The sequence below is a fragment of the Amphibalanus amphitrite genome, unplaced genomic scaffold (assembly GCF_019059575.1).
Source record: "Amphibalanus amphitrite isolate SeventyFive unplaced genomic scaffold, NRLGWU_Aamphi_draft 001028F_arrow, whole genome shotgun sequence".
NCBI lineage: Eukaryota > Metazoa > Arthropoda > Thecostraca > Balanomorpha > Balanidae > Amphibalanus > Amphibalanus amphitrite.
The window spans coordinates 22,905-31,718 of record NW_024882522.1 but is presented as its reverse complement, the minus strand read 5'-3'; the positions used below and the strand labels follow the sequence as shown (position 1 = coordinate 31,718).

At 47.7% G+C, this 8,814-nt stretch overlaps 1 protein-coding gene across 3 annotated transcripts in view; it reads left to right on the top strand.

Moving 5' to 3' along the window:
- The first annotated feature begins 209 nt into the window (after positions 1-209).
- The window catches only part of LOC122369357, a 28,421-nt gene continuing 19,816 nt past the window's right edge, over positions 210-8,814 (top strand). Inside the window, exon 1 of one of the 3 annotated variants that reach the window (XM_043344042.1) lies at positions 210-283. The gene's annotated coding sequence lies outside the window, so the exon portion shown is untranslated. Of the gene's footprint in view, positions 350-8,814 lie in introns of all 3 variants that reach the window. The other 2 variants (XM_043344040.1, XM_043344041.1) reach the window with 2 other exon arrangements.

The following is an 8,814-nucleotide window of genomic DNA, read 5'->3' as shown; positions in this document are numbered from 1 at the left end:
TCAGGGTGCCATCATCAGCGGTGACGTCAGTGAGGGTGCCCACTCGCCGCAGCGCGCGGTGAGGCAGCAGGCCGTGACGGCCGCCGGGGCGGTGACGCAGCAGGCCGTGACGGCCGCCGGGGCCTGCCCGGTCCGAGGTAACGGGTCGCCGGCTGCTCAGCTGCGCCGCGCCGTCAGCCCAGCCCCGCCGCAGCGCTCGGCCGGCGATCAGTCACTGCTGCCCGTCTGACGCGGCGGCCGGCTCCCACAGCGTGTGTGGCACACAGTGGAGTGGAGTGGATAGGTGTGGAGAGGAGTGGACAGGAGAGGAGATGAATCTGACCTGCGAGCGGTGCCCAACCGAATGAAAGTGAGACGAAATGTGGAAAACCTGAACGCTGTAGCCGGGCACAGGGCCGGGCGGCGTGTCTGAGCCGGGCGGTGTTATTGAGCCGGGCGGTGTGTCTGATTTCTGAGCCAGGCGGTGTGTCTGAGCCGAGTGGTGTCTGAGCCGGCCGGTGTGTCTGAGCCGGGCGGTGTGTCTGAGCCGAGTGGTGTCTGAGCCGGGCAGTGTGTCTGAGCCGGGCAGTGTGTCTGAGCCGGGATGTGTCTGAGCCGGGCGGTGTGTCTGAGCCGGTTGGGGTGTCTGAGCCGGGATGTGTCTGAGCCGGGCGGTGTGTCTGAGCCGGTTGGGGTGTCTGGGCCGGACGGTGTGTCTGAGCCGGGCGGTGTGTCTGAGCCGGTTGGGGTGTCTGAGCCGGCCGGTGTGTCTGAGCCGGGCGGTGTGTCTGAGCCGAGTGGTGTCTGAGCCGGGCAGTGTGTCTGAGCCGGGCAGTGTGTCTGAGCCGGGATGTGTCTGAGCCGGGCGGTGTGTCTGAGCCGGTTGGGGTGTCTGGGCCGGACGGTGTGTCTGGGCCGGGCAGTGTGTCTGAGCCGGGCAGTGTGTCTGAGTCAGACGGTGTGTCTGAGCCGGGCGGTGTGTCTGATTTCTGAGCCGGTTGGGGTGTCTGGGCGGGGCAGTGTGTCTGAGCCGAGTGGTGTCGAGTTCGGTGGTGTGTCTGAGCCGGGGCGTATCTGAGCCGGGCGGTGTGTCTGATTTCTGAGTCGGGTGGTGTGTCTGAGCCGGTTGGGGTGTGTCTGAGCCGGGCGGTATGTTTTAAGCGGGCAGTGTTTTCGCCGGGCACTGGGCATTGTTTTAGCCGGGCGGTGTGTTTTAGCCTGGCTCGCGCTGGTGTGGTTGGTTCGGTGTATGCAGAGTTGCAGATCAGGTGGGCGGCCTGTCAGGTCAGTCGGCGAGCCAGTCCTGACCTCGCTGGAGACCTGCTGGGACGCCGGACCTGCTAGCTGGTGACCTGGGCCCTGTTTCACTAAGTGCGGTAAACTCAATTTGCACTGATAACTTTTTTACACCCGAGCCCCAATAAGAACATCCAGTTAGCACCAATTTCGTAGGTAAATGCAAGTGTAACACACTCGAGGAGGTCGTTTCGTCGCACCACCAACACCACGATTCATGGCCATTCTGGAGTGTTGTGAAATGCTTGCTGTTAAGCTGTACATGATCCCTCCCGTTTTTCTATTCTAATATATCTTCTAAACCACTAAGCGTAGGGGAGGTTGGGGTAATTTGGCCGTTTTTTTATAAAGAAAACGATGTAGCTTAAAATTTGCGACACATTTCTGCATTTTCTCAACGCTGGCAGGTGTCGCATTCATTTTACTTCACTGGATAGTGAACTTGAAATGATAGAGTGATTATTATATTGTAATTGTGACGTATTACAAAGGTGTGCAAGGCGGCCAAATTGCCGCACTAGCAAGGTGTTAATTTGGTTTTAGTAAGGTGTTAATTTGTCCGGGGGTGTGGGGCAATTTGGCCGGTGTTAGTTGTAGGCTGGGATTTTTTGTTATAGGCGAGTCAGCTTCACATTCAGCAATGACGTGTGTCCTACGACATATTTGACGCATTTCTGAGGTTGACTCGAAGACAAGGCCGCTGGATTCAGCAGGACGGCGCTGAAGTGACACAACGGCGGCTGGGCGCCAGTGGTTGGATGGCAACTTTGACAGGCGAGTGATCAGCCGTCTCACTGAGCTGCCATGGCCAGCTTGAAGCCTTGATCTCTCGCCGATGGACTTCTGATTTTGGGCAGTCGTCTGGAGACCCCAAGCAGAGGCCCTTCCAGTGACCCTCATAGAGCTACAGGTCACAGTGGAGAGGTTTGCTGCAATGCTGTGCGCGGAGGATGTGAAGCGCGTGGTGCACCATTTGCGTCAGCGGGCCGAAATCTGGGTCCGAAAGCAAGGCGATACAGTTAAAAATCGATGAAGGGTACCTAAATGCGAGTCATGTGCACATAATTTCCCATGATTTGTTAGTTCATTCGGGTATTGACAATAACTTTGTGATGTGTAGGTATCACCTGAGCTATGGCTATTTTAAAAATAACATTCATTATGAAAGACCCTGTATGTCAAAGCTTTCCCCTCATAGTTTTCTTCAAAATAAATAAAACGTGAATTTCGTTAGAAAATGGCAACTTCTACTTCCGCTTAAAGGTAGTGTGCCACCTTTGAAAGATTTCCCATTTTATTTTTCCTAGGATAAGAAGCTTCTGTTTTTACCTAATATCGCAAAAAAAAATCAAAAATGGGCCTGGAATAGTGCTTTTTTCGCCTAAAAGTTTTTCGGTTTTTAGATATGTATAACAACTGTAGTGGGCTCACCTGCAAACAGGCGTCGGGCAACAATCGCGAATGCGGCGCACTTGTGACAATAAGCAAAGGTCATTATAGTGTTACGACCATACGACGTACGGGAATGAGTTATCAGCTGTCTAATCGTAGACAACACAATGTCGAGCCTTAAACTGTAAGCCCGTATTGGTATTGTTTCTTTTATTTGGCTGTCGAACATTATTTATGGTTTGAAATATGATTTTATGTAAAATAATTGATATGAAAAAGCCGTCTCATAAGTTATGACCCCATTTCACCACACGCAAGTGGGTATATAGGGCCTTGCGCAAGTGGCAGAAATGACAATGATCAGCTGACACATTTTTCTTGGCCGAAGTCAGAGCGCGCGGCCCGACGCACCACGCGTATTTGGAAATTCCGACCTCGACGAGCATCAGAAGCCACCTAACAGGCGTGTTCGAAACCGCAGGAGCTGATGATGAACGGGTTTATCGAAACTTGATTGGATGAGCATATCGGTAATAGCGATTTCAGTGTGTGCATTTATTGTTCATAGTGGTGTGAAATGTGGTTGGGGTACGACCGACAACCCGTCGGGGCGAATTTCGCACTGGGGTACTCAAAATTTGAAGAATTTAAGACGTTTCCATGAGTTTTGAAGGTATGGATAAGTTCTAAAAATCCGGTTCTCCTTATCTGGGCCATTAACTCCATACGGTCCAAGAAAGCTGGCACACTACCTTTAAAAAGTTGTATAACATGTAGTATTTGGGCTGTAAACGAATTCCGACATTATAGCGCCATTCTGGGGGGGGGGGGGGGGACAACAATTTTCAGTAGGGGAAGTTGGGGGAACGCCGAATACTTTTTTTCTGACGCCCGTAGCACGCAAGGTAGACAACATAAGCTATTCTTGTTGGCGTCATTCGAGAGGCCAGTCTTTTGCCTTTCAAACATACCAGGCGCATTTGATGAATTCGCATACCGTTAAGCGCACAAACTAAAAATATCAAAGAAGTGACTTTTTCGACGTTGCCCCAGACTGCGGGGAAAGCCGAAAATGGGAGAAATGATCTACGGGGAATGCCGACATTGATGTTTTGCCACTTTATCTCAAACTTTATCCAGAATTTATCAAAGCTGACACGCGTTTTAAGAGCTTGAGGACGCTTGGTGCACACTGGAAGTTATAGTTGTGTGATATAATAAGAAAATGCCAGGTAAATAATTCCTTATAGGTAACAGGCCGTTGTGTCGGTTGAAAGTGTAATTTGTGTGACTAAAAATTCGCGTTGCTATTCTACAGCAGTCAAGTCCACGTAGCGTGCTTTAACGTGCGTAATTGCACGTTTTCGGCATTACCCCAGCCAGCCATACTTTCATTTGCAGGCCCATAACTTTTCAACGTGCCGTATAAATTTCACATAGGCAGCACACTTATGCAAAGACATGCTGAAGATTACTTGACCGAATTGGCCAGACAAACGGTAGCATAATGAGTAAGAAATGCAGCTTCAAAGGCGCATGTAGTACAAGGAACGCGTACCTTGAAAACGCTCTTGGCGCCCTCACAGCCGAAGTATTCCGAATGACGACTCGTAACAAACATGCGATAATTGTAGTCACTTAAGCTTCAGAGCATCACTGACAGGTGGCATCCATGTCTTACGGTTTTCGAAATATCTCGAATTTCGGCTTTGCCCCAACTCCGGCATTGCCCCAACTTCCTATCAATGTGGTGTTATTTGGCCGGGAATAGCGGGACGACTTGGCCGGTGCGCTCAGGGTCGCTTTGCTGGGACGGCCGAGTTGTCATGGTCAATTATACCATAAATGACATAATTCATGACCAACTTTGACTACCTTCATGCCTTATTTCCTATTGGACAGATTAAGGGCATGTGACTGACCAAACGTTTTTTTTTTCGCTAATAAATCCTAACAGAAAAAGATACAGCCGCGCAAATAGTCTCATTGTGTTCAGCTCGTCAAGGCGCATCAAATGATATACATGCTGACCTTGTAATCACGTGACCTTGAGGTCAAGTGACCTGAGGTAGCGTTCTACCTCAAGTCGAACGCTACCTCGACTTGAGGCCAGAATTCTTTCTTGAGCACTGAGCAGCCTCAGATAAGCTGGCTCGGTCACTGATGAGCCAGAAGCGAACCAGTGGACGAAGACACGCCCGTCGACCACGGCAGCCCAAAACATGACCTTTCGTGCGTATTGTTCCTTGCAGTCAACTGTGACATTCTGGAATCTGTTCACAAGCCTGTGATCATTTTAGAGCGGACATTGTGCTTCTTTTAAAGTGTCTCAGAATCTTACGGTGGACAGCCGTGCGCTTCAGTGAGCCGTTTCCCACGACCACGTCCAAAACGCCTACGTGAAAAAAGAGCTGACCCGTGTTGTAGGGGGAGGCATATCATGTCCGCACAAAAGGAAAGTTTGGTGAAGTGTGGCAGTTTTAATTACATCAACAGAAATTCCAAGAAATTTGCAATAAGGTAAATACAAAATTTATGATTTTATTATTTACGAACACCTTCAACTTCGTGTTTTAGAAATCACATTCATTATGAAAGACCCTGTATGTCCTCGAGTTAGTTCTACCCATGACAAATGAATAGAGACTACAAAGAGTTATTTCATTCACTTTTATCAGATATTGTACTGGGGGGGGGGGGGGGCAATTTACACCACCGGCCAAATTACCCCAACTTCCCCTACCTATCAACACGAAACTTGCAGTACCTTTAGCTGCATCAATTTGACACTTATTGTCAAAATTACAAGTTTGTAGCTACCATAGGTCGGCCGGAAATGACGTCAGAGTGACGTCATATTGGGCGATTTCGATGCAAAACATTGAGCTACGGCGATCGCTCTCAAGAGCTCAGTTTTTAAGCTAGATCAAATTTCTTTGCATGAGGGGACTCACAGTACACCGGGAAGTCGGTTTTGGCGACATGGCTCACTCCTGAGGGCTGACTGGAAAGAGGATAAACTTGCAGTGATTGAGTCCCGACAAATCATCGGTGTCACTTACCGACTGTGCGTACAGTTAGCGACAGACATTGGCTACAAACTAGTCGACTTCAATCACCCTCAATCGTCGCGAATGGTCACGTGCCGACTAAATACCGAGACGTACCCGTATCAGAGACCTCTATGTTGCGGCGTTAGCCGTCTTTTTAGGAAGCGGACTTTCTACCAAAAACTATTTTGTCTAGAGAAATTAGTTACTGTGGAGCATATTGCTACCAGCCATGGCGACCACATAAGCTCAGTTACGAGCCAAGTTCAGCGTGCCTTTAACCCGCGACCGCCTGGGGGGGGGGGGGGGTCGGATCCGACCCCCCCCTCCGTTTTTCTTGAATAACTCATGAACCGCTTGCGCTATCAACTTGAAACTTCGCATACCTTCTCCCCCATCAATTTGACGTCTCCTGTGCAATTTTTAAGAATTTTTTTTTTTCAAAAATTTCTGAGATATATCGATTTTAGTGATGTAACTACATGGCGTTTTCAGTCAAAAAATGGTAAATGTTTAAAAAATCGCCAGAAATCGAGGTTTTAAGCAAATTGCAAATTAAGAACATGAAAAGACGCAGCTCAACGAGTTCTTTAAAATGGCTATCTCGGATTTTCCATAAAATGCGTTTTTCACCCCTAAAAATTCAAAAAACTATATTTTTTGGAAAACAGCTAATAAAATCCAAAATTTTGAGAATTTCCAAAAAAACGGAATATATGTTATAGAGCTCTATTAGAACATTAGATGTCCCAAATTTCAACTTTCTATCTTGATTTTTGACCCCCAAATTGTAAAAAATAGCTCCAACATGCATAGGGCATGGTGACGTCATAAGCATTTTCGCGAATTAGAGGCACTTCTGAACATCGCATGTGAAAACAAATGGCACCACTAGATTCCTGGGACAAAGCTCGTCTAGAAAAGTGCATTTTTATGTCAAAAATAAAAAGTTGAAAAATTGACCTTTTTTCTCAGCCCTCGTTAAGTATAAACGATTTTTTATGCTTTCAATGCACACTTATCACCAGCACAGTGACTTGGGGTCACATATAACCATTACCATCGGATTTGGCGTGAAAAATAAGTCATAAAACATGTGTCGCACGCCCATGTAGCAGAAAGTGAAAACCGTGACCTTTCGTGACCTAACCTGACCTTGACCCGTACTTAGTATGACCCCTATACGCACATGGTACCTTCACTAGGTCTTTGAGGTCATTTGTGGTGAGTTTCGAGCAGCAGCTATCGATTCCGCTGTCCGTAAGCCTAATCATGCAAAACCCCTGAATTTGACCTTTGACCTGACCTTGACCCGAAAGTTGACCTCAATCTTAAAATCTTAAGAGTGCTTTGGGAAGGTCTCGTAGAGACCTTTCGAACGCCGCCTCGCGGGGCTCGATACGACCATTGGTTCTCGAGATAACAGGGGGGGGGGTCGGATCCGACCCCCCCCCCCCAGGCTGATGTGGGTACGGAAATAGCCCAGGCGGTGCCGGGTTAAGCAAGAGAGCCTATAAACGTAAAATTTAGGTGAGAACGAACCTATGGGACACCCTGTATATGATAGATCTGGCATGTGGATAGTCACCTGAGTGGATGATGACCTGTGACATCGCAATAGAGGTCAGCCTCGACCAATCAGAAAACAATTCGTGAATCGTAAGGAATGGCATGTTAAATTGTGAATATTCGAGTCTATATAAAGACATGTCATATACCTATATGCAACCACAGAAACCGCCTTGACCATTTTTTTCGACCTATGACGTCACAGGAAGGTCAAATAAGGTCAAATTGTACCGGTTTACAACGAAAAACAATTTTCACGTTAAAGTGACTTTTCTCACGTAAAGGATCATATTAAGCCAGGAAGAGGTTGATAAGTATCATAAATGTTACCTACTCCTCACTGATTTCAAGCACAAATACCGAAAATATTGTGACGTCATAATAACAGTCACTACTTTCTCAGTCATTCAAATGGCTATATGTCTGGCAGTTTTAGAGATATTTGGTTAATTTTTGCATGTTCTACTCTGTGGTTGACTACTTTTGATACATCCAGGCGACCGTCCTGGCACGTGCCACGTGAAAAGCCAAGCTGGTGTTCAAGCAGTTCCACAGAATTAGCGCTTTTGGGAGGCCTATATCTCGGCAACTGCTTAGATGATTGACTTGCGGTAATTTTTGTAGGGTAGCTGCATCCCTTCTACCAAAAATAGGATACTCTCGATGCATGTGGGTCACCCTCAGTGCACGTGCAAAATACAACAATAAGAGGTGTCAAATTTGTTCCCATTTTAATAGCTCGGTAATTACGGGGGCAATTTCGCTGAAACTTGGCATACAGGTAGGCACCCACCAGGCAATGCATTCCCATGTGTTGCGACTTGGGTGCTACTGCACGTGCGCCCGTGCAGGGGGCGTTTCCAGATCTCGAAAACGGCTGGACCGATTGCGCTCAAATTTGGTACACGGTTGAAGACCAGTTAGTAGGGTGCCGTGCAAAAGTCACTTTGGACCCCGTTTGCACGTGCGCACGTGCAGAATGCCGCTTCCAGATCTCAGAAACGGCTGGGCCAATTGCGTTCAAATTTGGCACACCGCTAGCAACCGGTTAGAAGAGTGCTTTGCACAAGCCCGTTGGAAGTACCTTCCGCCCTTCCGCACGTGCAGGGCTCACTACCTCGCTCGCTCGTTCTTCGCCCAAAAGGCATTTTACTGTATACATTGTCGTAAATATCACACAGACCCTAAACCAATCAAAGATTACTGCCGGATACATAACGCATAAATGACTTCCTACCCACCATTCTCAGAGATGATTATCCTGCATTACTACAACCTCTCTTCTCTTTTCTTTTTAAAACGGAACTTCTTCGTAGTCTTTAGGTTCACTGGTTTCTTCATTCAGTTTATTTAACTCAACATGTAAACACACCGGTGTGAAATGGTCCAACGGACCGAAGCACCTAACCAACAAAAAAGAAAAAAGAAAAAGAACGCCCGCAGTCCCTCCGTTCCGTCGTTTCCATCCTCAGGATGCTGAAATCCTTCTCCACGACGCAACTCCCACTCCAGGCTGGACAGGCACCTT